The sequence below is a fragment of the Schistocerca nitens genome, chromosome 8, assembly GCF_023898315.1.
Source record: "Schistocerca nitens isolate TAMUIC-IGC-003100 chromosome 8, iqSchNite1.1, whole genome shotgun sequence".
NCBI classification, from domain to species: Eukaryota; Metazoa; Arthropoda; class Insecta; order Orthoptera; family Acrididae; genus Schistocerca; species Schistocerca nitens.
Genome location: NC_064621.1, coordinates 208,257,011 through 208,284,481, shown reverse-complemented (window position 1 = coordinate 208,284,481; position 27,471 = coordinate 208,257,011). Strand labels below are relative to the sequence as shown.

Below are 27,471 nucleotides of genomic sequence, written 5' to 3'. Positions count from 1 at the left end.
GCCACTGCGGCCGGCTATGCCAGAAATATTCGCCTCCAAGGGTGATTATTTATCAAAATATCAGAGGTGGCCGGTTTCGAAACCGGAACCGAGGACATTTTGCTTACTAATCATTCGCTCTGTCTTTTTATTACAGAGGGCAGCTAATCCTCTGGCTGAAGACGGTGAGCCACTGTACCGGCTGTGCTAGACCACAGAGGGCTGGTAGTAAACTTCTTTTGGCCAGTAGTACGGTCTTTTACTCCGCTATTTACTTTTTATGCCCTCCTTGCTTCAACAGAGTGGTTTTGTCGATTTGGGAGCTCTAATTTTCTATCTGTGTAGGACCTTAAATCACCTGCAAATTTAATTCCGTGTTACGCTGTATACGCAAAAGTAGTAAATCTTCGTTATTAGTTATTCCTCCTGGTTATGTTGTTTTAATGGCAGCAATTTACTCGTGCCAGAAGGGAGTTTGCTGGCTTTCGTAGCGACTTGAACGCGCTGAGTGGCGATGGCGACCCTGTCAGGAGGCCTCGGCGGGCCGGCCTGTCGGCAGTGCTGTCGCGTGGGCATTAAGGGAGCATTTGGCCGGCCACCGGCGGACCACCAGCGGCGTTCGGTATTCTGGGCGTAGCACGCCCGGCCTCGCTTCTAAATACGGAGCGGCCACTCGGGCCGGCGAATCGCTGGGGGACTGCAAATGGTGCGGCGCGGGACCACTGGACACCGGGCACCGGGCCCTGGGCTCTGGGCCCCGAATGAAAGATGGCCAGACGGCAGCCGGCGAGCCGCTGAGATTGCGCAGCCAGTGGCCCTCTGAATGGCCTTCTCGAGTGCTGGTGAGTTACAGCGCCACATCACGGCTGCCCCAGTAGTGCTTCTCAAAAGAACATCTGTCGCTCTCTCGACAGCGGCACGTGGGCAAGCAGCAAGCTGTTCCTATGCAAATTTCATGATGTGTGTATCGAGATCTTTAGAGCAGCAGGAGGAGAAGATGGTGTTTAGCGTACCGTCAACAACGAGGTCAATAGAGATGGTGCCCAAGCTCGGATTAGGAATGGATGGGGAAGGTTATCGGTCGTGCCCTTTCAAAGGAACCGTCCCGGTATTTCCCTGAAGCGATTAACGGGAAATCGCGAGAAATCAAATCAGGATGGCCAGACGCGGGTTTGAACCGGCGTCCTCCCGAATGCGAGTCCAGTGTGCTAAACACTGCGCCACCTCGCTCCGTGGTCTATAGAGGGCACGCGAAGTAACAGTGACGAAAAAATATGCTAAGTTTCCAGCCCAGGTCGATGACAAGTGCACAGTAAAAGGTAAAGGTAAAGACTATGGCACGCAGCAGATGATCTCGCTGCAGATGGAATGCAGCATTTCTTCGCCGTGGCACTAGGAGGGGCCGTCTATTACCCCCACGAAAGATTTCCAGTACTCCCCTCACAGCCGGCTGTTTAGACTTGGGGAATCCTCACTCCTCACTGGATTGAACATGGGCCTCCAAACTATCCATGTGTTTGACCACTGTGGAGCTCATAAGTCCACAGCAGTGCAACACAAAGCATCTATAGCAATTTAACATCCTTTAGGATCTACTCTACTCTGTAACTTCCATCACACCACCAGTCAAAATATTAGTCATCCACTTATAAAATGCACACTGGTAGATGGTGTACACCCGGCCATGTGACCGCTGACCTAGATTGTCGCAGTGATGTGTTTTTGTAGGAGACCGTTGTATGGAATTAGCGCAGTAAGATCAGTCGACGTGGGGATATCACGTATGTGCCCATGACCAAACTGTCATGGAAGTACAGGGTGGCCGAGCGGTTCTAGACGCTACAGTCTGTAACCGCGCGACCGCTACGGTCGCAGGTTCGAATCCTGCCTCGGGCATGGATGTGTGTGATATCCTTAGGTTAGTTAGGTTTAAGTAGTTCTAAGTTCTAGGGGACTGATGACCTCAGAAGTTAAGTCCCACAGTGCTCGGAGCCATTTGAACCATTTTTTTTGTCATGGAAGTTACAAAATTTGTTGATGTATCAACGCGAAATGTCCAGCACTGTCCAGCGTGTCTCCATGCGCCATTTCCACCGATGTAACACGGCGTAAGAGCAGTGGTAGTGTGCCTTGTCAGTCATGATCGGTTTCAAGCCCGAGAGAGATCGGTGCTTTCAGTAAATGTGTTTCCTCTCAACTAGTTTCTGAGCGAACAAAGCAAAAGGAGATAAATGCTGTGACCATTTGGAGTCTGGTACCTCACAAAAGTCCGTTGCTCACATTGGCATGTAAAGCTGCAAACCTTCAATGGTTCAAACAACAGATTCCCCGTTTTCAGATGTTGCAATGCGTTGAGAACATCCACAGTCCAATGAGGCGTTTAATCCAGAAAATGTAGAGTGTGTAGTTCGGAGTGGAGGTGATTTTGTAATATGTTACGGACGTATTTCGTACCATGACTTGGACCTATTCATTCGGGTTATCATGAACGTGAACCAGGATGTTTATATCAACTATCTCTCAATTTCATCTGGCCGGCCGCTGTGGCTGAGCGGTTCTAGGCGCTTCAGTCCGTAACCGCGCTGCTGCTACGGTCGCACGTTCGAATCCTGCCTCGGGCATGGATGTGTGTGATGTCCTTATGTTAGTAAAGTTTAAGTAGTTCTAAGTCTAGGGGACTGATGACCTCAGATGTGTCCCATAGTGCTTAGTGCCATTTGAACTATCAATTTCTTCTCCATCTTCAATATGAGTAAAAGTGACACTCCCATTTTCTAAAACAACTACGATCACAAGGCCGACTCCATACGTTTCCGGAAATCAGTGGTTCATATTCCTATTCAGCCATGCAGATTTAGGTTTTTCATGTTTTCGTTAAACCACTTACGACAAATTTCAGGATGGGACACAGCCGATTTCCTTCCCTCTTCTTTCCCCGCTTCTAGTTCCCTTGACATTAACGGGACGTTTAACCCTAAAATTTCTTCCTTCCTCCAAACCCACTTTCAAATTTTCACCTCTACCACTTTTTGTCCATCATGGCCGAGCATTCAGTATTCCTGCCCCCCCATAGAACCTGAATTCCATAACCGTTTCGACCAAGGTGGAGTTTTTATATAATTTATCAATTTCGCCAATGATAGCTTTCAGCTCTTGTTCTGTCTTGTATTTCACACTTCTTTTATACAACAATTGGATTCATTTTCAAGATTTAGTGTATCAACATTCGTACCACTTCATTCCCTCTACATCTATTTTACTTTCTCTAATTCTGCGATTTTCAAATTGCTCCTGCTTATGTGTTTCACTCGTGACAGTATAAAAAACGCATCGGAGGTCCAACGAAACCCACGTACCTTTGTGGACACACATTTTCAAGAACACTACGCTACAGATGTGGGCTGTGGTACGATAGACAATCAGTTGATTTCGCCTTTAGTGTAACCACATCAATTTACAGGACCACGTTATCGAGACTTTCTTAAAAATGAGATTCCGGAGTTATTGAAAGAGGTTACTTCGAAACTTGACATTGCCTGGAAGATGGATGGGCAGAAATGATCTGGCTTCCTTGCCACAAAGATCCCCGGGCCTTATTCATTTGGACTTTTGCCTTTGGGGATGGCTGAAAGGCGAACTCTACGAACTAGAAGTAAAAAAAAAAAGCGACAAACTGATCGACCGGATTATGAATACTTCTGCCCTCATCAAAGAACGCCAAGATGATCTCAGAAGACCTAAACCTGGTGTTTCTAAGAGAATTAGCAAGTGAACTGAAGTGAAAATCGACTTTGAACTTAATCATTTTCCTTTCTTTAACACTTGTATCTCTGTAGCCATCAAAATTGGACCCGTGTCATGTGGAATGTTTTATTTTAATTAGTCTCTAGTACTTGTTATTTCTCTTAAAACAGCACGTGTACAACAGATAATTGCAGACGCAGGGTGTAACTGCTACTCTGAGATGAACAGACAGGCATAAGAGGGGAAATCGTATCGGCCATATCAGATTAGTCGGAAGACTAATGACTGAAGCAAATTTTTAAATCGTGCACGGCCGGCCGGTGTGGCCGAGCGGTTCTACGCGCTTCAGTCTGGAACCGCGCGACCTCTACGGCCACAGGTTCGAATCCTGCCTCGGGCATGGATGTGTGTGGTGTTCTTAGGTTAGTTAGGTTTAAGTAGTTCTAAGTTCTAGGGGATTGATTGATGACCTCAGATGTTAAGTCTCATAGTGCTCAGAGCCATTTGAACCAGCCAAATCGTGTACGCTATAAGAAAGACAGACATCTGAAGATGTTCGACGCTGTATAACAGCATCGCCTGATATGTGAGGCATTTTACGAAATATATGTCAGATTCTGTGAATTGTGATCAGATCCATTGTGCTAACCTGTACATCGTATCACCTTCAGGAACACAGAAAATGTCGGATATGTTAGTAGCAAGTGTTGTAAGACTACTAGTGTTCTCAGTTTACGCACACAATACGAATGTTCCATCAGGCATTGTGAAAAGCAGTCTGAGATTGCTTGATGACGGTGTTGGTCAGTAGCGTATCACCGGTTAATAGTTACACTGAAATTCATAGTTTAGTGAACGGTACTTTGCCTTCACAGCCGATTAAGTCATGATAGTACACATGAACAGGAAAAAAGTCGATAACTTTGGCGTAAGCTGCACGCCGTAAGTGGTATGCCTTAGTCACATCGATTAAAACCAGTCGCTTGTTACTTCAATGTAGCGCGACGAATATTGTGTACAAGCTTTTGCAACCAGTTCTTGAGTAATGCTACAGTGTCTTGGCTAATGGAAGGGATTTAGAGACGTGATGGTACGATTTCAAGCTATGGGTTAAATCTCTGTAACAATGTTATGGGGATGCTGAGGAAATTTAAGTAGGAATCGCTAGCGCAAGAAGGTTTTTACTGCGAAAGGTAATACGTTTAGACAGCCAGTAGTTTAGAGTGAGACAATTATATTGACGTAGCGATCTTTTGAAATCGTAGGAACAACACGAGAGAGAGGTTAAAACGCGTGTTGAGTCATTCCAAGGGATTTTTTTCTTTCTCAATTCGCTAATGCAACAGGATTGTCCTATAATGCCACGAAATGCCGTACAGCATGCAATTCGGAGGAAGTCTGTCAATGTAGTTTCATGAAAAGAGATTCTAATACAGTATTTCGAGAGAGAAAGAAAGAATATCCTAAGGTGCCTACATGGAAAAAAATACGTGATTCATACACAGGAAATTCATGTTTTGGCGTTGAACTGCTGTTGGGCTTTAGTGGAGATAAATTTCAACAAGTAACGGAATAACTTAACACAAATTAGAAAGTTCGGTTGAAAATCTGTTATAAGACAAATAAAATAATTTATAGCCCATACATCGGAAACAAAAGTATGCAAACTATCAATGAAGTCAAGGAGCCAGTAGGCGAGTGTATTTAGGCTAGCAAATGAAATAAACAGAATAATAGAAATGACCAGGAATATTATGTGTGTTAAACAGAAGTTTCAAAAGTAACTTTCAAATGTGCCTGACATGAAAAGTTCACAAAATAATTGTGTATTAACAGTTTTAGCTTACGGTAGTTGGACATGGATAAAACTAAAAACCGAATTTTGATCAGCGTTTGCTGGATACACACAAGTTGAGGATTGCGGAAAATGGCTGAGATGGATGACGGATTTATGAGTAAAATAAAAATAAAAATATGTGTAGTCCTACGGAAAGTTAATTACATCTGTTCCCAACCTACAAATTAGCAAGAACACTAAGATGTTTCTAATAAGGCCTCGACTTTCTCAGACCGTAGAACTGCATTATCCAGGTAGAGCACTTGAAGCTATTAAAATTGCAATACCATGAAGATGGCATGTAACAAAAGTCACAATGGTATGAAGTGAATTACGTACCTGGATATGGAAATTATTAGCATTTTAGGGCAACCGACAAAGTAGGTAGAAATAGCGCTATTTACATTCTATATACACTACTGGCCATTAAAATTGCTACACCACGAAGATGACGTGCTACAGACGCGAAATTTAACCGACAGGAAGAAGATACTGTAATATGCAAATGATTAGCTTTTCATAGCATTCACACAAGGTTGACGCCGGTGGCGACACCTACAACGTGCTGATATGAGGAAAGTTTCCAACCGATTTCTCATACACAAACAGCAGTTCACCGGCGTTACCTGGTGAAACGTTGTTGTGATGCCCCGTGTAAGGAGGATAAATGCGTACCATCACGTTTCCGACTTTGATAAAGGTCGGATTGTAGCCTATCGCGATTGCGTTTTATCGTATCGCGACATTGTTGCTCGCGTTGGTCGAGATCCAATGACTGTTAGCAGAATATGGAATCGGCGGGTTCAGGGGGTAATACAGAACGCCGTGCTGGATCCCAACGGTCTCGTATCACTAGCAGTCGAGATGACAAGCATCTTATCCGGATGGCTGTAACGGATCGTGCAGCCACGTCTCGATCCCTGAGTCAACAGATGGGGACGTTTGCAAGACAACCACCATCTGCACGAACAGTTCGACGACGTCGGCAGCAGCATGGACTATCAGCTCGGAGACCATGGTGGCGAAACCCTACATTTCAGCAGGATAATGCACGACCGCATGTTGCAGGTCCTGTACGGGCCTTTCTGGATACAGAAAATGTTCGACTGCTGCCCTGGCCAGCACATTCTCCAGATCTCTCACCAATTGAAAATGTCTGGTCAATGGTGGCCGAGTAACTGGCTCGTCACAATACGCCAGTCACTATTCGTGATGAACTCTGGTATCGTGTTGAAGCTGAATGGGGAGCTGTACCTGTGCACGCCATCCAAGCTCTGTTTGACTCAATGCCCAGGCGTATCAAGGCCGTTATTACGGCCAGAGGCGGTTGTTCTGGGTACTGATTTCTCAGGATCTATGCCCCAAATTGCGTGAAAATGTAATCACATGTCAGTTCTAGGGTATTTGTCCTACGAATACCCGTTTATCATCTGCATTTCTTCTTTGTGTAGCAATTTTAATGGCTAGTGGTGTATAAGGGGAGATTACGCAGTGAGTTCCACATTCACGAATCGCATTTGTATGTTGTTTGTTTGTGAGGTGGTGTCATGCCTCGTCTAACAAGGAAACATCACCAATTTGACCTCACATTATAAGAAAAAAAAAGCACACATATGAGATATCGGTTTCAGCAATCGATCTTGCTCGAAATTCGAGGCATAATTATGTGCTTCTGAATGTAAAGCTTTTCAGCTTTCGTGCACACCGTTTGTTTGTCACTCGATCCTCCACACTTCAGCCGCCTAATACTCGAGCGCAAAGTACCGTACATTGCAGTGGCAACTAGAGCTCTTCTATTCGCGGGATGCTGAAAGCTGCGGAAGAGAAAGGGGAAGGTGGATACATTTGTACAGTCTTGTTCGAGAGCACGTTATTTTACACGAAAAATAGCAATTAATGCGAGCACGCAAGATGACAACATCACGCACCTATACACTCTAAGAGAGAGAGGAAAAAAGAAAAAAAAAAGAAAAAGAAAAAAGAAACGACGTACCACGAAGAAATAATCCGAATGAGACGGATATAGGTAGACGTCATGTACTCGTACAGACAAAAGAATGATTGCAATTTCAGAAAAATCGGTTGATTTACTCAAGAGAAAGAGCTTCACAAATTGAGCAAGTCGACAAGCGTTGGTCCACATCGCGTGTCGAGAAGTAAGGTGACTTGTTCACGAAACGAACATATTTCTTGTTTTTTTTCTTTCTTTTTTTTTACCAAGCTTATCAAACCCTCCGCCACGCACCGTACGGTAGCTTGCGGAGTATCGATGTAGACGTAGAGCTGCAGTTTTGGTGGCACCAGTGTGACGAGGTGAAATACTGTTTAACATGGAATTCCAAGCACAGTACAAAGGGGCTTTCTCACATACACATCTCATTTTCAGAGGTGAAATATACGTTAGCTACAAGAGAAAATTCTATTGCCTATCGCGGACCCATCTCTGGATATGTGAATCTTCCGTCTAACCTTCAGGCGAGCGAGATAAAATCTACATCTGATGTTTCCAGCTTCATTTGGTCCTGTGCTATCGTTCTGCAGCAGTGTCCAGTTGTGGCGACGCTGGGTAGGAGTTACACAGCCAAAGCAGCTTTTAACACGTGTTCGTTGACTCATAGGTCAATCCTGATGTTTGCAAGAACCACTGAGGCGCGGTGTGACATTACTCCCGTTTGGGGCACTAATCTCATCCGGGAGCCATCTGGAGGTATTAGCGCGGAGAAATATGCCTGCCTCTCGAGCAGCTAGTAAGCCCCTCCGTCGTCTAGTGCGCAACACTGGAGCGTATTTTATACGCGAGTAACGGTCTTTACACCACTGCATTCAACAGTTTCTTTTCTTGTGTCAAGAGTATTAATCTTATTATTCTTTGGCCACACAATAATCGCATTCACGTCGGACGGTAAAGCCAGTTCATTTTTTACTCGACTGTCAGGCGGCGAACGCGAGGCTAACCGGTTCCCGGTGTGACCTGGAGGCGCGCTGAACCTCGTAAAAGCCGTGCGAGTTCACCTCTGTACAATGTGGCCACCTCGACCGGATATCGCTGAAATATCCAGGGCAGTATTTCACATTCCACACAAACTCATAAAAGATGACAATGGAATAACAATAATAATAATAATAGTAGCACAATGATTCTTCTTCTTTTCTGCTTCTAGAATTCGGATTTTAGACATTTATGAAAGTGCAGGATGCATGGCACCTGCTACCGAAGTAGGGGAAGGCGGGGCAAGCTGGGGAAGCTAACTTTAAACCCTTACAAAAGGGACAAAAATAAACAAATTCAAGTAGGTTTGATTATCATTTGTTTACTTAACCATTGAATTACAATAGCATGCAAAGAAACCTGCAAACTTGTTACATTTAGTTAGAAATATCTCAATTTGAAACAAACTACCAATTCCCTGTCTTGCCCCATATGTTGGGTAAGATGGGGAACTAGCGTGAATTCATCTCTAAAGCTTAAATAAGGACTGGAATAACGAAATCATGTGACGATAAGGTTTCGAAACATGGTTCTGCGAATTGTAGAATCATTTATTACGTTTTATTTAGGCCTCTTAATTTCACATAGTACACAAGTGTGGACAGCCTCGTCATCATCACTTTCTATCGCTGCACAAGTGTCGTGGGCCCAGCGTCCGCAGCTAATACACCGTATCCAGCCTCCTTCAGAGAAGTAAAGGCAGGATAAACATTCTCCACTCTCTTCCTCGTTGTCATTCGACCTCAGTTTATTATCATTTGAACATGAAGGGGTGTTCAAGACGTCAGTAACGTTGGTCACTTTTTCGTTGTGGTTATGTCCTTTTGGAGGTATCCCAGGTTCATTAAACGTCTTTGAGAAGAGTTTTCGTTTACATGCAGCACTTTTTGGGACTCCTTTTCGTTTAATTTCTTCAGATAGTTCACTCCTACAAGGAGAGTCGGTTAAAACAACGGGATTTCCACGCCTGTTAGGTGGTTCCCTTTTGGTTTTTTTATCCACCTTTGGAATAGCTAACACCATTTCAGGGCTGGTAACCTGAAAGTTAGACGAAACAAAGGCTTGATCGTCAGTTGTTAATTGTTCAGGTGTTTTACGTCTTGACAACATCTCTGGTATTTGGTCTTCCGTTTCTGTAACTTCAGATGTGTGAGCTTGATGAATGTCTGTAGTTGAACAGGGAAGGTAATCACTTCCTTGAAAAACATTTCTGTTTACAGGCCAAATACCTGTTTTCCGAAACCCGTTCACTGCTGTGGACATTGTAGCTGAATGAATGAAGGCTTTGCCAAATTAACTTGCGATCTGATGCAGCGTAAAAAATTTTTCCAGTATGAGTGCGAAGCCACGATCTTACTTCATCTTCGTAAAATTTACTGAGAGGTTTCGTAAATGCCACGTCCAATGGTTTAAGACGGCGTGAGCAGTGTGGTGGCAAACACAGCAAGACAACCCCATTTTCGTGGGCCACGTCTATCAGTTCTAAATTCTTGGTGTGCGTTTTGTGACTGTCCAATATGAGAAGTATTGGTCTTTCCTTTGGCGCTCCAGTAAATGCAATAAACTTCTTAGACCAAGTCAAAAATAGTTCTTTCGTCATCCAACCAGTTTCTTGGACTTCTGTCCAGGCACCAGGGCGCAGGCCAGTCTCAAACGCTTGTTGCATTCGTTTTCGACGATAAATTAACATAGGTGGTACGTAGCACCCCGACGCTGAAACACAGATTTCTGCAGTCACAATCTGGCCTCTTTCTGGTGAAGTAACTGCTCCCACCTGTCTGCGCCCTTTCAAAGCAACCACCTTTGTGTGACCTTTTTCAACGTAATGGTTAGACAAATAGTAGGGGCAAGCTCCCCATCTTGCCCCATCCCGTCTTGCCCCCTCCCATGCTGTCAGGTTATGTTACGCCTACATGAACACTATTTAGTGAAATTGACTACAGACACAGCAGTTTACTGTTAATAAGACGTACTATTCAGTGCTATATATACAGTCTGGACAAATGTTCCCGAAACACATGTTTTAGGACCTCGAAAGGTGTAAAACATTGCAAATCAGTAAAACAATTGTACGTACCTTGCAAAGCTCACAGAAACCTCCGCGAAACTAGGGTTCAGCAATGTCAACACACTGGGACCTGTGTATTGATGATGTTGACGTAGCTATCCACAGATGGCAGCACTCTAACTGTAGCTTATAGCCCTTCCCCGTCTTACCCCATCTCCCCGTCTTGCCCCGCCTTCCCCTATAATTTTTTTTAATTGCATGTAAATATTTGTAATTTAAATGCTTTCTTTTAATAAGTAAGGACATTGCTTCGCTGTATGTGTAATTTAGGTAGAAGTCTGCCGACGTTTCTTTGTATTTATCTTCGTTTTACTGTGAAACTTATAAGCTCTGGAAAAAAGCCAAAGGAATTGTTATTTGCATCGACTAGCAACGATAATAGCAGTGCTTGTGCGTTGTAAAATCTTTGGGTAGGGGGTTGTTGCGCAGAGCGCGCGGAGAGAGCGAGTGACGGGTTCCAGCGCTTGTAGTGTGCGGAAGTGTGGTGTTAACGCTCTCGCAGTAGAGAGTACCATTTCGGCGGCATCATGTACGCGCACCGGCCAGATGACTAGTAGCAGGAGGAAGGACAGTGGAGAGGCGGAAGAGGCTGTATTAATTACGATTGCCCGTTCCTGTAATTAGCCGTGGCCCCACAAGATGCTACCGTCTTCAACAACAGCAGCAGTTCCAGCAACACAGATTCGTCGTCGGCTCCGAGTTTCATCGCACACACAGCACTGAAGTAAGACTGGATTCATGAACTTTATTTAAATAACAATCAGTTAAAGTCAGGGCGATTGTGTCATCATTGCCCCAAGACATTGTTACCAAGCAGGGTCCTTGTTCCCTTTTTTCCTTGTATGGTAACCGAAGTTTGAGAATCTATCACAGGAAAAAATCCAGATCTACAGAAAATTCACAAATAAAGAGTGCAGAAGCTTTATTTATTTTACATATAGCTTGGAGCACATGCCTGTTTTGTTTGGTACGTATTGTAGTATTTAATTCTGTTCAGTTCAGTAAAACAGGCTCAGTTGTTCAGACAATAATATGAAATCCAGTTTGAAAATCAAGCGACTGCAAAATAAAAAGTGCTTGCCTTTCTTTAAGTTTCTTTGATGACGTTATGTTGAGGTCTCAGAAAGTCATTGTTCACGTAACGAAGTTCAATACAAGCATACAGTTTAAGTGGATATTTTCAAATCATTACTGGATAGCCTTTTTCAAACTTAACGTAAAAGTGACTTCTCCGTTTTCTTTATCATTACATACTCACTTAAAATTAGTGTCAAAAAACATGACAACCTTCAGTTGCCACGTCAGGGTTTAATAATAAATGTTTTTCTTTCCCATCATCTTGTACAGGATTTTGGGTGTAAATCGCCCTAATGGGTTGGCGACCGTAATTATTTCCTTTCCGTTCATTAGTGTAACTTTTGGATTCATGATCAGTGGTACCCCTTTTCTGTCCAGTGTTGTTCGTGAGTGAATGCACAAAATAACTTTCATTTTTCCAAATTGTAACCCTGTTCGGTTTAATTACTTTTTTATTTTTAGTAGACTTTTCTGTCATAAAGATCGGTTGTACACTTTCCCCCTACTTATCGGTATTACTTCCTCGGGAAAGATAGCCTTATCCAATTATAAAAATTCCATTAGGTATACACGCGATCTACGGTCATATTTTATATCGCAAGCAGTATAGGGCGATTAATAAGAGGGAGGTTACAATACCATCTTTCCTTCTGTCTTCCTTGGCTTTCATCTCCCTTTAGGTTTATACCTTACGAACTTTGACTACCCATCTTGTTACTGCGTTCATTCCACTGTGTTTTCTGCGTATTTTATTTCATAATTTACACTAGATTTCTTCTAAAATTAACAGGACGTTCTTGATTGCACGTCATGCATTAGTCTGATTCGCACGATATTTTCGTTGCTATGTCGCTAAAAAAGTCTGAAAAATATTTGACGTTGTTACTCATATTGCATATTTAGTCTGCTGTCGTCTGCTGTCAGCTGTTGGGAAGGTTAGATGCTTACGGCGAGTATTATATACTCTAAGATAAAAAAAAAAGATGCACCACAAAGGAATTACACTATTGAGACGGGAATCGTTAGTTGTGATGAGCAGTCAAATAAATTATTACAATATCAGAAAAAAATTGGATCATTTATTCAATGAGAAAGAGCATCACATATTCAGCAAGTCAATAACGCGTTGGACCACCTCTGCACCTTATGCAGGTAGTTATTCGTTTGGCTTTGTTTGGCAGAGTTGTGTGATGTCCTCCTGAGGAATACGATGGCAAATTCTGTCCAACTGGTGCTTAGATCGTCACAATTCCGCAACTGTTCTACGTCTACATCTACATGGATACTCTGAAAATCACATTTAAGTGCCTGGCAGAGGGTTCATCGAACCACCTTCACAATTCTCTATTATTCCAATCTCGTATAGCGCGTGGAAAGAATGAACACATATATCTTTCCGTACGAGATCTGATTTCACTTCTTTTATCGTGGTGATCGTTCCTCCCTATGTAGGTCGGTGTCAGCAAAATATTTTCGCATTCGGAGGAGAAAGTTGGTGATTGGAATTTCGTGAGAAGATTCCGTCGCAACGAGAAACGCCTTTCTTTTAATGATGTCCAGCCGAAATCCTGTATCATTTTTGTAACACTCTCTCCCGTATTTCGCGATAATACAAAACGTGCTGCTTTTCTTAGAACTTTTTCGATGTACTCCGTCAGTCCTATCTGGTAAGGATCGCACTCCTCGCAGCAGTATGCTAAAAGAGGTCGAACAAGCGTAGTGTAGGCAGTCTCCTTAGTAGGTCTGCTACATTTTCCAAGTGTCCTGCCAATAAAACGCAGTCTTTGGTTAGCCTTCCCCACAACATTTTCTATGTGTTCCTTCCAATTTAAGTTGTTCGTAATTGTAATATTTAGGTATTTAGTTGAATTTACGGCTTCCAGATTAGACTGATTTATCGTGTAATCGAAGTTTAACGAGTTCCTTTTAGCACTCACGTGGATGACCTCACACTTTTCATTATTTAGGGTCAACTGCCACTTTTCGCACCATTCAGATATTTCTTCTAAATCGTTTTGCAGTTTGTTTTGATCTTCTGGTTATTTTATTAGTCGATAAACGACAGCGTCATCTGCAAACAACCGAAGACGGCTGTTCAGATTGCCTCCCAAATCGTTTATATAGATAAGGAACAGCAAAAGGCCTATATCACTACTTTGGGGAACGCCAGAAATCACTTCTGTTTTACTCGATGAGTTTCCGTCAATTACTACGAACTGTGACCTCTCTGACAGGAAATCACAAATCCAGTCACATAACTGAGACGATATTCCATAAGCACGCAATTTCACTACGAGTCGCTTGTGTGGTACAGTGTCAAAAGCCTTCCGACAATCCAGAAATCGATCTGAAATCCGTTGTCAAAAGCACTCAACACGTCATGTGAAAAAAGAGCTAGTTGTGTTTCACAGGAACGATTTTTTCTAAACCCATGTTGACTGTGTGTCAATACAGCATTTTATTCGAGGTAATTCATAATGTTCGAACACGATATATGTTCTACAATCCTGCTGCATATCGAGGTTAACGATATGGGCCTGTAATTTTGTGAATTACTCATACTACCTTTCTTGAATATTGGTGTGACCTGTGCAACTTTCCAGTCTTAGAGTACGAAACTTTCGTAGAGCGAACGGTTGTATATCATTGTTAAGTATGGAGCTAAAGCATCAGCATACTCCGAAAGGAGCCTAATTCATATACATTGTGGACCACAAGACCTGCTTTTATTAAGTGATTGAAGTTGCTTCACTACTCCGAGAATATTTACTTCTATGTTACTTATGTTGGCGGCTGTTCTCGATTCGAATTCTGGAATATTTACTTCGTCTTCTTTTGTGAAGGCATTTCGTAAGGCTGTGCTTAGTAACTCTGCTTTGGCAGCACTGTCTTCGACAGTATCTCCATTGCTATGGCGCAGAGAAGGCATTGATTGTTTCTTGCCGCTAACATACTTCACATACGACCAGAAGCTCTTTGGATTTTCTGCCGGGTTTCGAGACAAAGTTTCGTTGTGAAAACTGTTATAAGAATCTCGCATTGAAGTCCGCGCTAAATTTCGAGCTTCTGTAAAAGATTGCCAATCTTGGGGATTTTGCGTCTGTTTAAATTTGGCATGTTTGTTTCGTTGTTTCTGCAACAGTGTTTTGACCTCTTCTGGGTACCAAGGAGGATCAGCTCCGTTGTTTGTTAATTTATTTGGTATAAATCTCTCAATTAGGCAACGGCCTTGCCGCAGTGGATACACCGGTTCCCGTGAGATCACCGAAGTTAAGCGCTGTCGGGCGTGGTCGGCAACTGGATGGGTGACCATCCAGGCCGCCATGCGCTGTTGCCATTTTTCGGGGTGCACTCAGCCTCGTGATGCCAAATGAGGAGCTACCGAATAGTAGCGCCTTCGATCAAGAATACCATCACAACGACCGGGAGAGCGGTGTGCTGACCACACGCACCTCCAATCCGCATCCTCCACCGAGGATGACACGGCGGTCGGATGGTCCCGGTGCGCCACTCGTGGCCTGAAGACGGAGTGCTTTTTTTTATGAACCTCTCAATTGCTGCCAATACTCTTTCTGTGAATTTAAGCCACATCTGGTCTACACTTATATTATTAATTTGATTGCCTCTCAGGAAGATCTCAAGTGAATTTTTATCTGCTTTTTTGAATAGGTATCTTATTTTTCGAGGATTTGGTGACTACAATGTTCAACCTCGCTACGACAATCCTGTGTTCACTAATCCCTGAGTCGGTTTTGATGCTCGTTATTAGGATTATTTGTTACGAAGAGGTCAAGTGTGTTTTCACAACCGTTTACTATTCGCGTGGTCTCATGAACTAACTGCTCGAAGTAATTTTCAGAGAATGCGTTTAGCACAATTTCGGGTGATATTTCATGCGTACCTCCGGAATTGAACATGTATTTTCGCCAACATATCGAGGGTAAATTAAAGTCACCACCAACTGTTATTGTACGAGTCGGGTAAGTGTTTGAAATGAAACGCAAGTTTTCTTTGAACCTTTCAGCAACTGTATCATCTGAACTGGGAGATCGGTAAAAGGATCCAGTTATTGTTTTATTCAGGTTGCCAACAACCTCTGCCCATACTAACTCACAGGATGTATCTACTTCAATTTCGCGACAACTTAAACTAATTCTAACAGCAACAATAATGCTCCAAACGTGCTCCATTGCGGAGAGATACGGTGACCTTGGTAGCCAAGGTGGGGTTTGTCAAGCACGAAGACAAGAACTAGAAACTCTCGCCGTTTGTGGCAGGGCCGTGTCTTGCTGAAATGCAAGCACAGGATGGCTTGCCACGAAGGGCGACAAAGCGGGGCATCGTAGCATACTGCTGTGCGCTAAGGGTGCCGCAGATGACAGCCATAGGGCTCCTGCTATGAGATGAAGTGGCACCCGAGACCGTCTCTCCTGGTTGTCAAGCAAAATGGTGGGCGGCAGTCAGTTTGGTATCCCACCGCTGTGTGGGCCGTCTTCAAATACGTCTTCGCTGGCCATCTGGTTTCAGATCGGCGCGGGAATCATCGCTGAGAATCCAGGGCGAAGACATGTACGGAGATACGCCATATAGCGGAGCGATACCAACCTGACTGTCGCCCGCCATGTGGCTTGGCAACCTGGAGTGATGGTCTCGGGTGCCACTTCATTTCATAGCAGGAGCCCTTTGGTTGTCATCCGTGACGCCATTACAGTACACCTGTACGTCGGCGGTATTCTGCGCCCTAACGCCCAAATTGGACAGAATTTGGCACGATATCTCTCAGAAGGACATCCAACAACTTTATCATTCAACGCCGAGCCGAACATTTGTTTGTATAAGGGCCATAGGTGGACCAACGCGTTACTGACTAGCTCTGTTGGTGAGGCTCTTTCTCCTGAATAAACCATCCACTTTTTCTGAAACTGTAATCATTTGTTTGTGTCTTGACTTACATCTAGCGATTTCCATCCCATTGGGATAATTCCTTCCTGGTGCGTTGTTTCTTTGTCTTAGATTGTATACTACATCTATTTATTTTATAAAATGCATCACTACTTTTGGTGAACGCACTGTGACTAAAACAAGTGATATAAGCGAGTTGAAGAATGTCATGAAGGCGTTGAAGATGATGAGCGCCGTGGATGCCCGTAGTGCACATAAGCAGCTGATGAAACCGTGCTAACAGGTGAAAGACGTGATAGTAAACGATCGCCAGATTACAATCTGAGAAGTCGCTGATGATGTTGGTGTATCTATTGGCTCGTGTCATGAACTTCTGGGGATATTTTACAGCACGGTGAGTAACTTGTTCATACTCCATACTCGTTGCTTGTTCGCAAATTTTTTGTCATGAACGACACTATAACATTGCCCCAACCTCCAAATTCGGAAGGTATTCCTCCCCCCCCCCCCCCCCCCCGCCCCGTGACTTTTTTGGGTCACTAAAAGTAAACGGAACCTTAAAACGCTATCTTCTAACGAGCACCGATGAGAAAGAAATGCATTGCTGAGAGAGCTAAAAGCTATCCCAAAGATCGAATTCCTGAAGTGTTTCAGAGACTGGGTAAAATGCCGGCATAAGTTATAACATCTGGTGGGGACAATTTGGAAGGCGTAACATTGATGTACGGGATTAAATAAACCCATTTTCAAAAAACAAAAATGCTTACCATTTTTTGAACCGATCCTTAGATATTAAATTCATTCCTGATGTCATATTTCTTCATGCATTTGCTGTGTGACAGTTCATTTAGATACATTTCTTTAACTGTTTAAATATCTCACAACTGCTCTGCGGAATGTCATTTATGATGCTTGAATTCTGCTCTCTTGATACTGTGACTCACCTCTGAATTATATAATGGAAGCTGTTATGATCTTTAGAAACTTCTGTCGTGTCGCTTTCCAGATTTTGTTTTCCAGGCACCTGCGTAATTCTACACATTTATTTGAATGATAGTTTGTTGTCTATATTTGTATCATATTCATATGTAATGGCACATCCTAGATACATGTTTATCCTGTTCGAACATTTCATTACCAATAACAATTTTAGATCTTTCGTGGTCTTTTCCGTTAAAAGCCATGGTTTGTAGATTTTTCTGTTGATAGGTTATGACCGCCTCCGTATACGAACATGTCGTCACGGAAGGAGCCGGATTCCATTCCCGGTACATCCTCAGACATGACTTCTACAGAAGAACAAAATTCGATTTTCAACGTATTTTTTTGTCAGGTTTGCGAAATGGTTGTTCGTTGAATTTACGTCAAGACGAACAACAGCTCTCACTTGGTATTTGCGACTACATTACTCGTGCATACAGTTATTAGTGAAGTTAATATTACTAACTTTTCTTTAGTATCCATGAACAAATGAGGCACTGATTTCGTGGTTAAAGCTTAAAAAGAGTTAAAACATTAGTGAGAAAAAAAGAAAGACTCGTAACGTGTTATCTACCTCGGCACAGAACTGTCGCTTTGAATGCGTGGTGTGAGAGCTGTGACTTAGATGTGTATCTGTTGAGTGCAGGTGACTGTAATGGATGTGAGTATGGGTGCCACGTTCACTTTGTATGATGGTAAGAGAAGGCAGAGGGTGAAATCTGGTTTTAACACATAAACCTAAGTTGTAATAAACCCAAAGTACCGTCAGGTACAAGTCCCCATCCGTCGGGCGGATCACCATTGAGTCATCGGGTATCACAAGCCCTCACTTCATTAGACACTGTGGAGAAGGTTGAATGTAATCTAGCACATTTGCGAAAACTCTGACGAACAAGGACCGTACAGTAGCACCCCTCCATCACTTTGCAGCGAGAAACTGGCGGTGAAAATTTCTTCCACTATCGGGAATTCGATCTGGGTACCTTCGAGGCGAGCACCTGTGTACGGAGGTTAGTAAGCGGTCTGGGGTACTTCTGTGTACATTCTAATGTACGTACCAAATCACATTGTCATTAAGAAGCGTAGACTGATGCCAAAATAACGGGTACCCGACTCGCAAGGGAATCCAGGAAAACTGATATGAAAATCTTAATACAAGAGGATATGAAACCAAATTTGTACATTACATAATCTTATCGCCGAGAAATGAAGGTATATTACAACATGGACTGGAAGTGACCTCGTCCCACCTGTGTACACAGTGAAACACTACGCTGCATGTTCGTTATGTTGCTTCCAGACAACTGGATATCAAGGCGGATGTTCTACATAACTTGTTGATGGGGTTTGTTCTTTCTTAGCAGCTCTGACACGTGTTAGGCGATGGTCCAGATTCCTGCGATAAACGGCGAAGAGAGATTGTGGGCGACGCCAGCAACCGTGGCTGTAACTCACACAGACTTTCTTCCGATAACTGAGGGCGCCCTTGCCATGCCCCGTCTCTAGGTCATCAAGCCTTGATTTAGAACTTAGACGATTTACGTTGATCACCGAAACTTTCTAAAAATAGTTACTGACAAATTTTAAAAGAACCAGTTCTCCCGTGCTGTTCCACAAGAAACACGCGCTCTTCCACGGAAATATCTGTCATCGTCAGAATCAAGATATAACAGGGAGAAGCGAGTAGCACGCAGCACCACGAACAGGAAGCTACCCTACACGTAAACACAAGACCCACACACAGTTCGCGGAACCCCACTGTTCTCACAGATACTGCCACATCCAGGGGTTACGTGACAACACTATCTGGGGTAATTCAGAACTAAAAAGAAAGTATTGACTGCACAAAATCGAGCAATAAGAATTATGCCTGATGTTCACCCAAAGTCGTCATGTAGGTACCTCTCCAAGGAGCTAGGCATCTTAACTCCGCGGTCACAACACATAAACGAAGAGACAAAAGTAATGGGGTACCTCCTGATATCGTGCCGTACCTACTTTCGCAGCAACTCGACGGAGCATGGACTCACCAAGTCGTTGGAAGCACCCTGCACACATCCTGAGCTATGCTGTTTCTTAGCTTTCCGTCTTCAGGCCGCAAGTGGCCTATCGGGACCATCCGACCGCCATGTCATCCTCATATGAGGATGCGAATAGGAGGGGCGTGTGGTCAGCACACTGCTCTCCCTGTCGTCATGATGGTTTTCTTTGATCGGAGCCGCTACTATTCGGTCGAGTAGCTCTCAAAAGGCTTCATTAGGCTGAGTGCACCCCGAAAAATGGCTACAGCGCATGGCGGCCCGGATGGCCACCCATCCAAGTGCCAGCCACGCCCGACAGCGCTTGACTTCGGTGATCTGACGGGAACCGGTGTATCCATTGCGGCAAGGCCGTTACCATGCTGCTTCTGTAGCTGTACATAATTACGGAAGTGTTGCCGGTGCAGGATGTTGCGCAAGAACTGACCTCCCGATTATGTGTCACAAATGTTCGATGGAATTCATGTCGATGGAATTCATGTGGGTGCCCAAATCATTCGCTCGAACTGTCCAGAATGTTGTTCAAGCCAATCACAAACAACGGTGCCTCAGTGACATGACAATATTGTTTGGTAACATGAACTCCATGAATGGCTGAAAATGATCTACAAGTAGCCGAACATAACCATTTCCATAATCGGTTCAGTTGGATCGGAGGATCCAATCGACTCCATGTAAATACACCCCATCCGTTATCGATCAACCACCAGCTTGCACAGTGCCTTGGTGACATCTTGGATTCATGGCTTCGAAGGGTCTGTACCACACTAACCAAATCATCAGCTCTTGCCAACTGAAATCGGGACTCATCTGACCAGACCTCGCTTTGCCATTGGTCTAGGATCCAACGGATGTGGGGACGAGCCAAGGGGAGGAGCTGCAATTGATGTCGTGCTGTTAGCAAAGGCACTCGCGTCGCTTGTCTGCTGTCATAGTCCGTTAAAGCCAGATTTCACCGCACTATCCTAACGGATACGTTCATCATACTTCCCACATTGATTTATGCGGTTATTTCATGCAGTGTTGTATGTCCGTTAGCAATGAAAACTCTACTCAAACGCCTCTGCTGTCGGTCATTAAGTGAAGGACGTTGCCCACTGCGTTGTACTTGTTGAGAGGTAATGCCTAAAATTTGTTATTCTCAGTACACTACAGACACTATGGACCTGAGAATACTGAATTCCCCAATGATTTCCGAGATGGAATGTTCAATGCGTCTAGCTCTAACTGCTATTCTGTGTTCAGTGCCTGTTAATGCCCGTCGTGCGGCAATAATCATGTCGCAAACGTTTTCGCATGAGTACAAATGAAGCCACCGCCAATACACTCCTTTTTATACCTTGTGTACAAGATACTACCGCCATTTGTATATGTGCATATCGCTGTTCCATGACTTTTGTCACCTCACTGTATATTCGCCAGTGAAAGTGGTAATAAGTAATCAATCACTGTTTGAGAAGAACATTGATGTTCATACAGGGTAACATTTATTGAACTATACGAAAGAAACGTAAATTAGCTACAAACTACGGCGTGCACACGCTTTATTCAACATGTAAACGTCACTACAGATACTCGGATTTAATTTATGACATGTTCATTGACGATGATGTGGCGCAGACGAATATCGAAATTCTTCATGACCCGCTGAAGTGTCGGAACATCGATGTGGATAACCTCTTGAATGGCTGTTTTCAGCTCAGCAATGGTACTGGTGTTATTGCTGTACGCCGTTAATATAATCCCACAAAAAGGAGTTGCATGTGTTCAAATCCGGAGAATACAGCTGCCAATCGACGGCCATGCCAGTGGCCTCTGGGTACCCCAGAACCAGATTGTGGCCCCCAAAGTGCTCCTACAGGACATCAAACACTCTCCTGCTTCGATGGGGTCGAGCTCCGTCTTGCATGAACCACATCTTGTCGAAATCTGCGTCACCTTGGATTACGGGGATGAAATTATCTTTCAAAACCTTCACGTACCGTTCGGTAGTCATTGTGCCATCAAGGAACATCGCACCGATTATTCCGTGACTGGACACTGCACACCACACAGTCATCCGTTGAGGGTGAAGAGACTTCTCGATAGCGAAAAGCGGATTTTCAGTCCGCCAAATGCGCCAATTTTTCTTATTGAGGAACCCATCCCAATGGAAGCGCCCTTCGTCACCAAACCAAACCATGTAATTCCCATCATGCCCCGCGGCCAACTGTGTAGTTTGAACTGCCTAACGTAAACCGTTCAGAAGTTGTGACTAATCATTTCATATAGTTCAATAAATGTCACCCTATACGTACACAACTACACTACTGGACATTAAAATTGCTACACCACGAAGATAACGTGCTACAGACGCGAAATTTATCCAACAGGAAGAAGATGCTGTGATATGCAAATGATTAGCTTTTCATAGTATTCACACAAGGTTGGCGGCGGTGGCGACTACTACAACGTGCTGACATGAGGAAAGTTTCCAACCGATTTCTCATACACAAACAGCTGTTGACCGGCGTTGCCTGGTGAAACGTTGTTGTGATGCCTCGTGTAAGGAGGAGAAATGCGTACCATTACGTTTCCGACTTTGATAAAGGTCGGATTGTAGCCTATCGCGATTACGGTTTATCGTATCGCGACATTGCTGCTCGCGTTGGTCGCGATCCAATGACTGTTAGCAGAAAATGGAATCGGTGGGTTCAGGAGGGTAATACGGAACGCCGTGCTGGATCCCAACGACCTCGTATCACTAGTAGTCGAGATGACAGGCATCTTATCCGCATGTCTGTAACGGATCGTGCAGCCACGTTTCGATCCTTGAGTCAACAGATGGGGACGTTTGCAAGACAACAACCATCTGCACGAACAGTTCGACGACGTTTGCAGCGGCATGGACTATCGTTTCGGAGACCTTGGATGCAGTTACCCTTAATGCTGCATCACAGACGGGAGCGCTTGCGATGGTGTACTCAACGACGAACCTGGGTGCACGAATGGTAAAACGTCATTTTTTTGGATGAATCCACCAGGTTCTGTGTACAGCATCATGATGGTCGCAACCGTGTTTGGGGACATCGCGGTGAACGCACGTTGGAAGCGTGTATTCGTCGTCGCCATACTGGCGTATCACCCGGCGTGATGCTATGGGTTGCCATTGGTTTCACGTCTCGGTCACCTCCTTTCCCATTGACGGCACTTTGAACAGTGGACGTTACATTTCAGATGTGTTACGACCCGTGGCTCTACCCTTCATTTGATCCCTGCGAAATTTCACATTTCAGCAGGATAATGCACGACCTCAAGTTGCAGGTCCTGTACGGGCCTTTCTGGATACAGAAAATGTTCGACTGCTGCCCTGGTCAGCACATTCTCCAGATCTCTCACCAACTGAAAACGTCTGGTCAATGGTGGTCGAGCAACTGGCTCGTCACAATACGCCAGTCACTAGTCGTGATGAACTCTGGTATCGTGTTGAAGCTGCATGGGCAGCTGTACCTGTACACGCCATCCAAGCTCTGTTTGATTCAATGCCAAGGCGTATCAAGGCCGTTATTACGGCCAGAGGTGGTTGTTCTGGGTACTGATTTCTCAGGATCCACGCACCCATTTTGGGTGAAAATGTAATCACATGTCAGTTCTAGTATAATATATTTGTCCAATGAATACCCGTTTATCGTTTGCACATCTTCCTGGTGTAGCAATTTTAGTGGCCAGAAGTATATATAGAAAAATGACCTTTATAGCCCATTATTAAAATTATTAGTGCAGCGACCCACTTGGCTATCAGTCGCTTTTTGAGTCTTACCATAACCACTGCCACATCGCGGTTGTAAAGAAAAAAGAAAGGGCCGGAAAATGTTTACTGCTAAAACGGCGTGGCCCACATAGGAGCAGAGCAATCAAGATAGGAGAGCCGCCGCCTCCTCTGACTATTCATTTTCCGCAAGACAAAAGTCCACTGGGAGCCAGTCGGCAGACTTTAGTGGAGTTGCAGACTGCGGGGTCCCAGGCGCCGCCTACCATCGTTCATATCGCTGTGCGCTGGCTGGCGGCGGCGGAAAGTAATGCTCGGCGCCATAAATCACGGGCTATCGCTGCTCCGCCCCCCACCCCCGCACCGACACGTCACAATCAGCTCTGAGGGGCGCCGAACCGCCGGCCCGGCCGGAGAACACAAGTCAGTCCTGGGGACGGCTCCATCGCTATTATCGCCGTCTGTCGCGAGCGCTCTTTCCCACCGCGTAAAGTGGTCCAGCTGCGACTTTGTGAGGTCGCTGCGGCCGCACAGTCACAGATATTCTGCTGAGGCCCTTCACTGCGGGGGGCTGGCTGACGAGGTCTACTCGCTGTTACATTAACTCATGTTTCACTACGCTGTAATCCATTTTTCCCCCATATAGTTACTTCACTTTTCCTCTGGACATTTTTCTTAACTGCATAGCGCGCTCCAACTGACACAGATTTGACTCATTGAAGAAAATAACATTTCTCATTGCCTAAAGTGAAGAACTCAGTTGGGGAGGAGGAAACGAAATGAGACTTCACAAGTTAAGGGGATATGTACGTAAAATTGGTCAGTTTTTATTTTTTACTTATCTATTGCCACCAAATAGTTCTATAGCATTTTAGAAACATTTTTTCCAATTTTCAGAGTTGAATTCGACCTACAAATGATGTAAAAGTCATCCTGTTTCAACCAATGCACAGTGCCACACCCTCTTTTCTACATGAACTTTTCGTTGTTTGCGATATTTTATTATTTCGTGACATCAGAGAAGACATCTGTAGAATACGAAGTGCGACAATAAAGTAATGAGACTGATGTGAAAAAAAAATGTTGCTTAACGTTTTAGTCAAGTTTAGTGTTGTATCCTTCAAAGTAGTTCTCTTCTGATTGCACACACTTTTTCCAGCGCTTCTGCCATTGATGGTAACATTTCTGGAAGTCATCTTCTGTAATATCCTCCAAGATCCTCGTCACAGCTTTTTGGACATCTTGTGTTGTTTTAAAACAGTGTCCCTTGACCGCCGTTTTGACTCTTGGAAATAGAAAAAAGTCGCACGGAGCGATATCTGGTGAATAAGGTGGCTGTGGTAGTAGTGAAATTTGTTTTGAGGTTAAAAATTGCTGTACGGACAGAGTAGTATGGAATGGCGCATTATCGTGATGCAGAATCCAACTATCAGCAATGTTGGCACGAAGACCTCTTTTACGAAGTCTTTCTAAAATTTCTGTTACTCTTTATAAACAATTCCCTTGGAATCAAAGAAGCACACAAGCATGCATTTCACTTTTGACTTTGACTTGCGAGCATTTTTTGGTCTGGGTGATCCCTTTAAGCACCATTGCGAACTTTGGCGTTTTGTCTCTGGATCGTACTGAAAAACCTGTGTACTGTGTACTGAAAATGCTGTGAGGACGGGGCGTGAGTCGTGCTTGGGTAGCTCAGATGGTAGAACACTTGCCTGAGAAAGGCAAAGGTCCCGAGTTCGAGTCTCGGTCCGGCACACAGTTTTAATCTGCCAGGTAGTTTCATATCAGCGCACACTCCGCTGCAGAGTGAGAATCCTATTCTGAAATGCACAGATGATGCAAAATTAAAACCGAAACGAAAGCTTTAATAACCTAATCTAGAAGAGGTGTCCCAAGACAACATTCTGTTCATATACTATTGTTAAAATTTCCTCTTATGATGCTTGGCTGATGTTCAATGATGGTATCACTGGAAGACTCAGGACCGTTAGGAGACTCGGATTTGATGCACGTTGCTCCACTGAAAATTTATTGAACAAACTTGCGCCGCTCGGAGTGGCCGCGCGGTTTGAGGAGCCATGTCACAGACTGCGCGGCCCCTCCCGCCGGAGATTGGAGTCCTCCCTCTGGCATGGTTTGTGCGTTGTTCTTAGCATAAGTTAGTTTAAGTAGTGTCAAGGTCTAGGGACTGGTGACACCCGCAGTTTGGTCCCTTAGGAATTCACACACATTTGAGCATTTGAAGAAAATTGATGATGTTGGTATTGCTAGTTCTGAAGTGTCAGAGACTGATATTGTCAAAGGAGTACGCCATAATGATCTGGATAGAAGAAAAGAGCTACATGAAAACCAAAAGGACCAAATAGGTGGTTATGGCCGACGTTAAGGTACTTGTTTCAGGACTAACTGCTAGTAAAATATTTTTTTCTGTGTTCCCCGCAACTTTTATTTTGCTGTGTATAAGAAACATTTTCTACTAAACCATTGCAACTATAAAGGTGAAATTTGGCGCAGACTTTGAAAATACTATGCGACAGCTTACTGCGGCCCAAAATTTTCCAAAGTCCATTACTGTCAACTCTACTTAAATTTATGTGAAATAGAAATTTCTATATATCATACATATAATTTTAAAATATTGTTGCGAGGGTTCTAAGACTGATATTAAAAACTGTTTCACTGACTTGTTTATGTAAATACTAAGAATAATCTACCATTTTTTGAAAGTGAAGTTAAATAATCCTTTAGGAAATGTTCCTCATGTTGTGTTATGTGTTTCCAAAAGTATCCAGCAACCTGATGATCATATCACGTAAAAAAAAATATTGAAAAATATGGATTATAGCCAATAGTGTGATGCTAACATATGTCAATTTTGGTTCAATTATCTCTCAAAGAGTAAAAGCGGAATTAGATTATGTGAAGCAGAGTATTTTCTGAAACGTGCCTCCCTTGAGAATGTACTTGACAGTATTTCAGTGATTACAAAATCGTGTCAAATTTTCAAATAACTTGGGAATATGAACCGACGTGCCAGAACCAAGTTGCACCATCTCTACGCCTGGATGCTTGCACTGATTCGGCTGGGAACGGTGTCATAAAGCCGTCATCCTTTCCTGAGGCTCGCTGGTCCACAGTTATTGTAACTGATACGTGATATCCTGAATAATGTCACTGGGACGGAGTTACTGTCCGAGCTGATCCATGTACGAGGGCTGTTCGGAAATTCCAATCGGTCGCGAAATGGAAACCACTGTTAAAGTGAAAAATGTTTTATTTGCAACAGTTAACCACACCTTCCGGCCACTTCTCTACATAGTCACTGCTCCGACTTAGACATACATCGTACTTTCAACATAGGATTTTACAGCTAACCAGTTGCACCTAACTGATAGATAAATTGACCTAGACTTCGGCGCCAACTAGGGGTGTCTTTATCAGAATCAAATTTTGATTAATCGTAAAATAACATTGCTAAAAAGCAATGGTCAGAAATTAGAGCAGCTATGGTCAAGTCAGAAGTGAAATAAAATGATGCAGCCTTTTCCACGTGTGCCCAGCTGGGAACAACATCAGTCTGATGTTGTTCCCAGCTATGCTAAAGTCAGACGTGAAATAAAATGATGTAGCCTTTGCCAAGTGTGCCCAGCTCGAAACAACATCAGTCTGATGTTCCCAGCTATGCTCAAGTCAGAAATGAAATAAAATGATGTACGCTTCGCCAAGTGTGCCCAGCTGGGAACAACATTAGTCTGATGTTCCAGCTATGCTCAAGTCAGAAGTGAAATAAAATGATGTAGCATTTGCCACGTGTGCCCAGCTGAGAATAACATCAGTATGATGTTGCTCCCAGCTGGGCACATGTGGCAAAGGCTAGAACATTTTATTTCACTTCTGACTTGAGCATAGCTGCTCTACTTTCTGACCATTGCTTTTTAGCAATGTAATTTTACGATTTATCAAAATTTCATTCTGATGAAGACTCCCCCAATAGGTGTCGAAGCCTTGATCAAAGTACCTACCAGTTATGTGCAACCGGTTGGCTGTATAATCCTATGCTGAAACTAATATATGGTTGCAGAGTAACAGCCATGTTCAAAACTATAA

At 43.8% G+C, this 27,471-nt stretch overlaps 1 protein-coding gene and 2 pseudogenes across 1 annotated transcript in view; 1 reads left to right on the top strand and 2 right to left on the bottom strand.

Moving 5' to 3' along the window:
* LOC126199490 (lutropin-choriogonadotropic hormone receptor-like) overlaps positions 1 to 27,471 on the bottom strand; it is an 877,483-nt gene that overhangs the window by 729,031 nt on the left and 120,981 nt on the right. The gene's annotated exons all lie outside the window — the stretch shown is intronic.
* On the top strand, positions 14,914 to 15,031 carry LOC126199914 (5S ribosomal RNA; annotated as a pseudogene).
* LOC126199961 (5S ribosomal RNA) lies at positions 19,858 to 19,975 on the bottom strand (annotated as a pseudogene).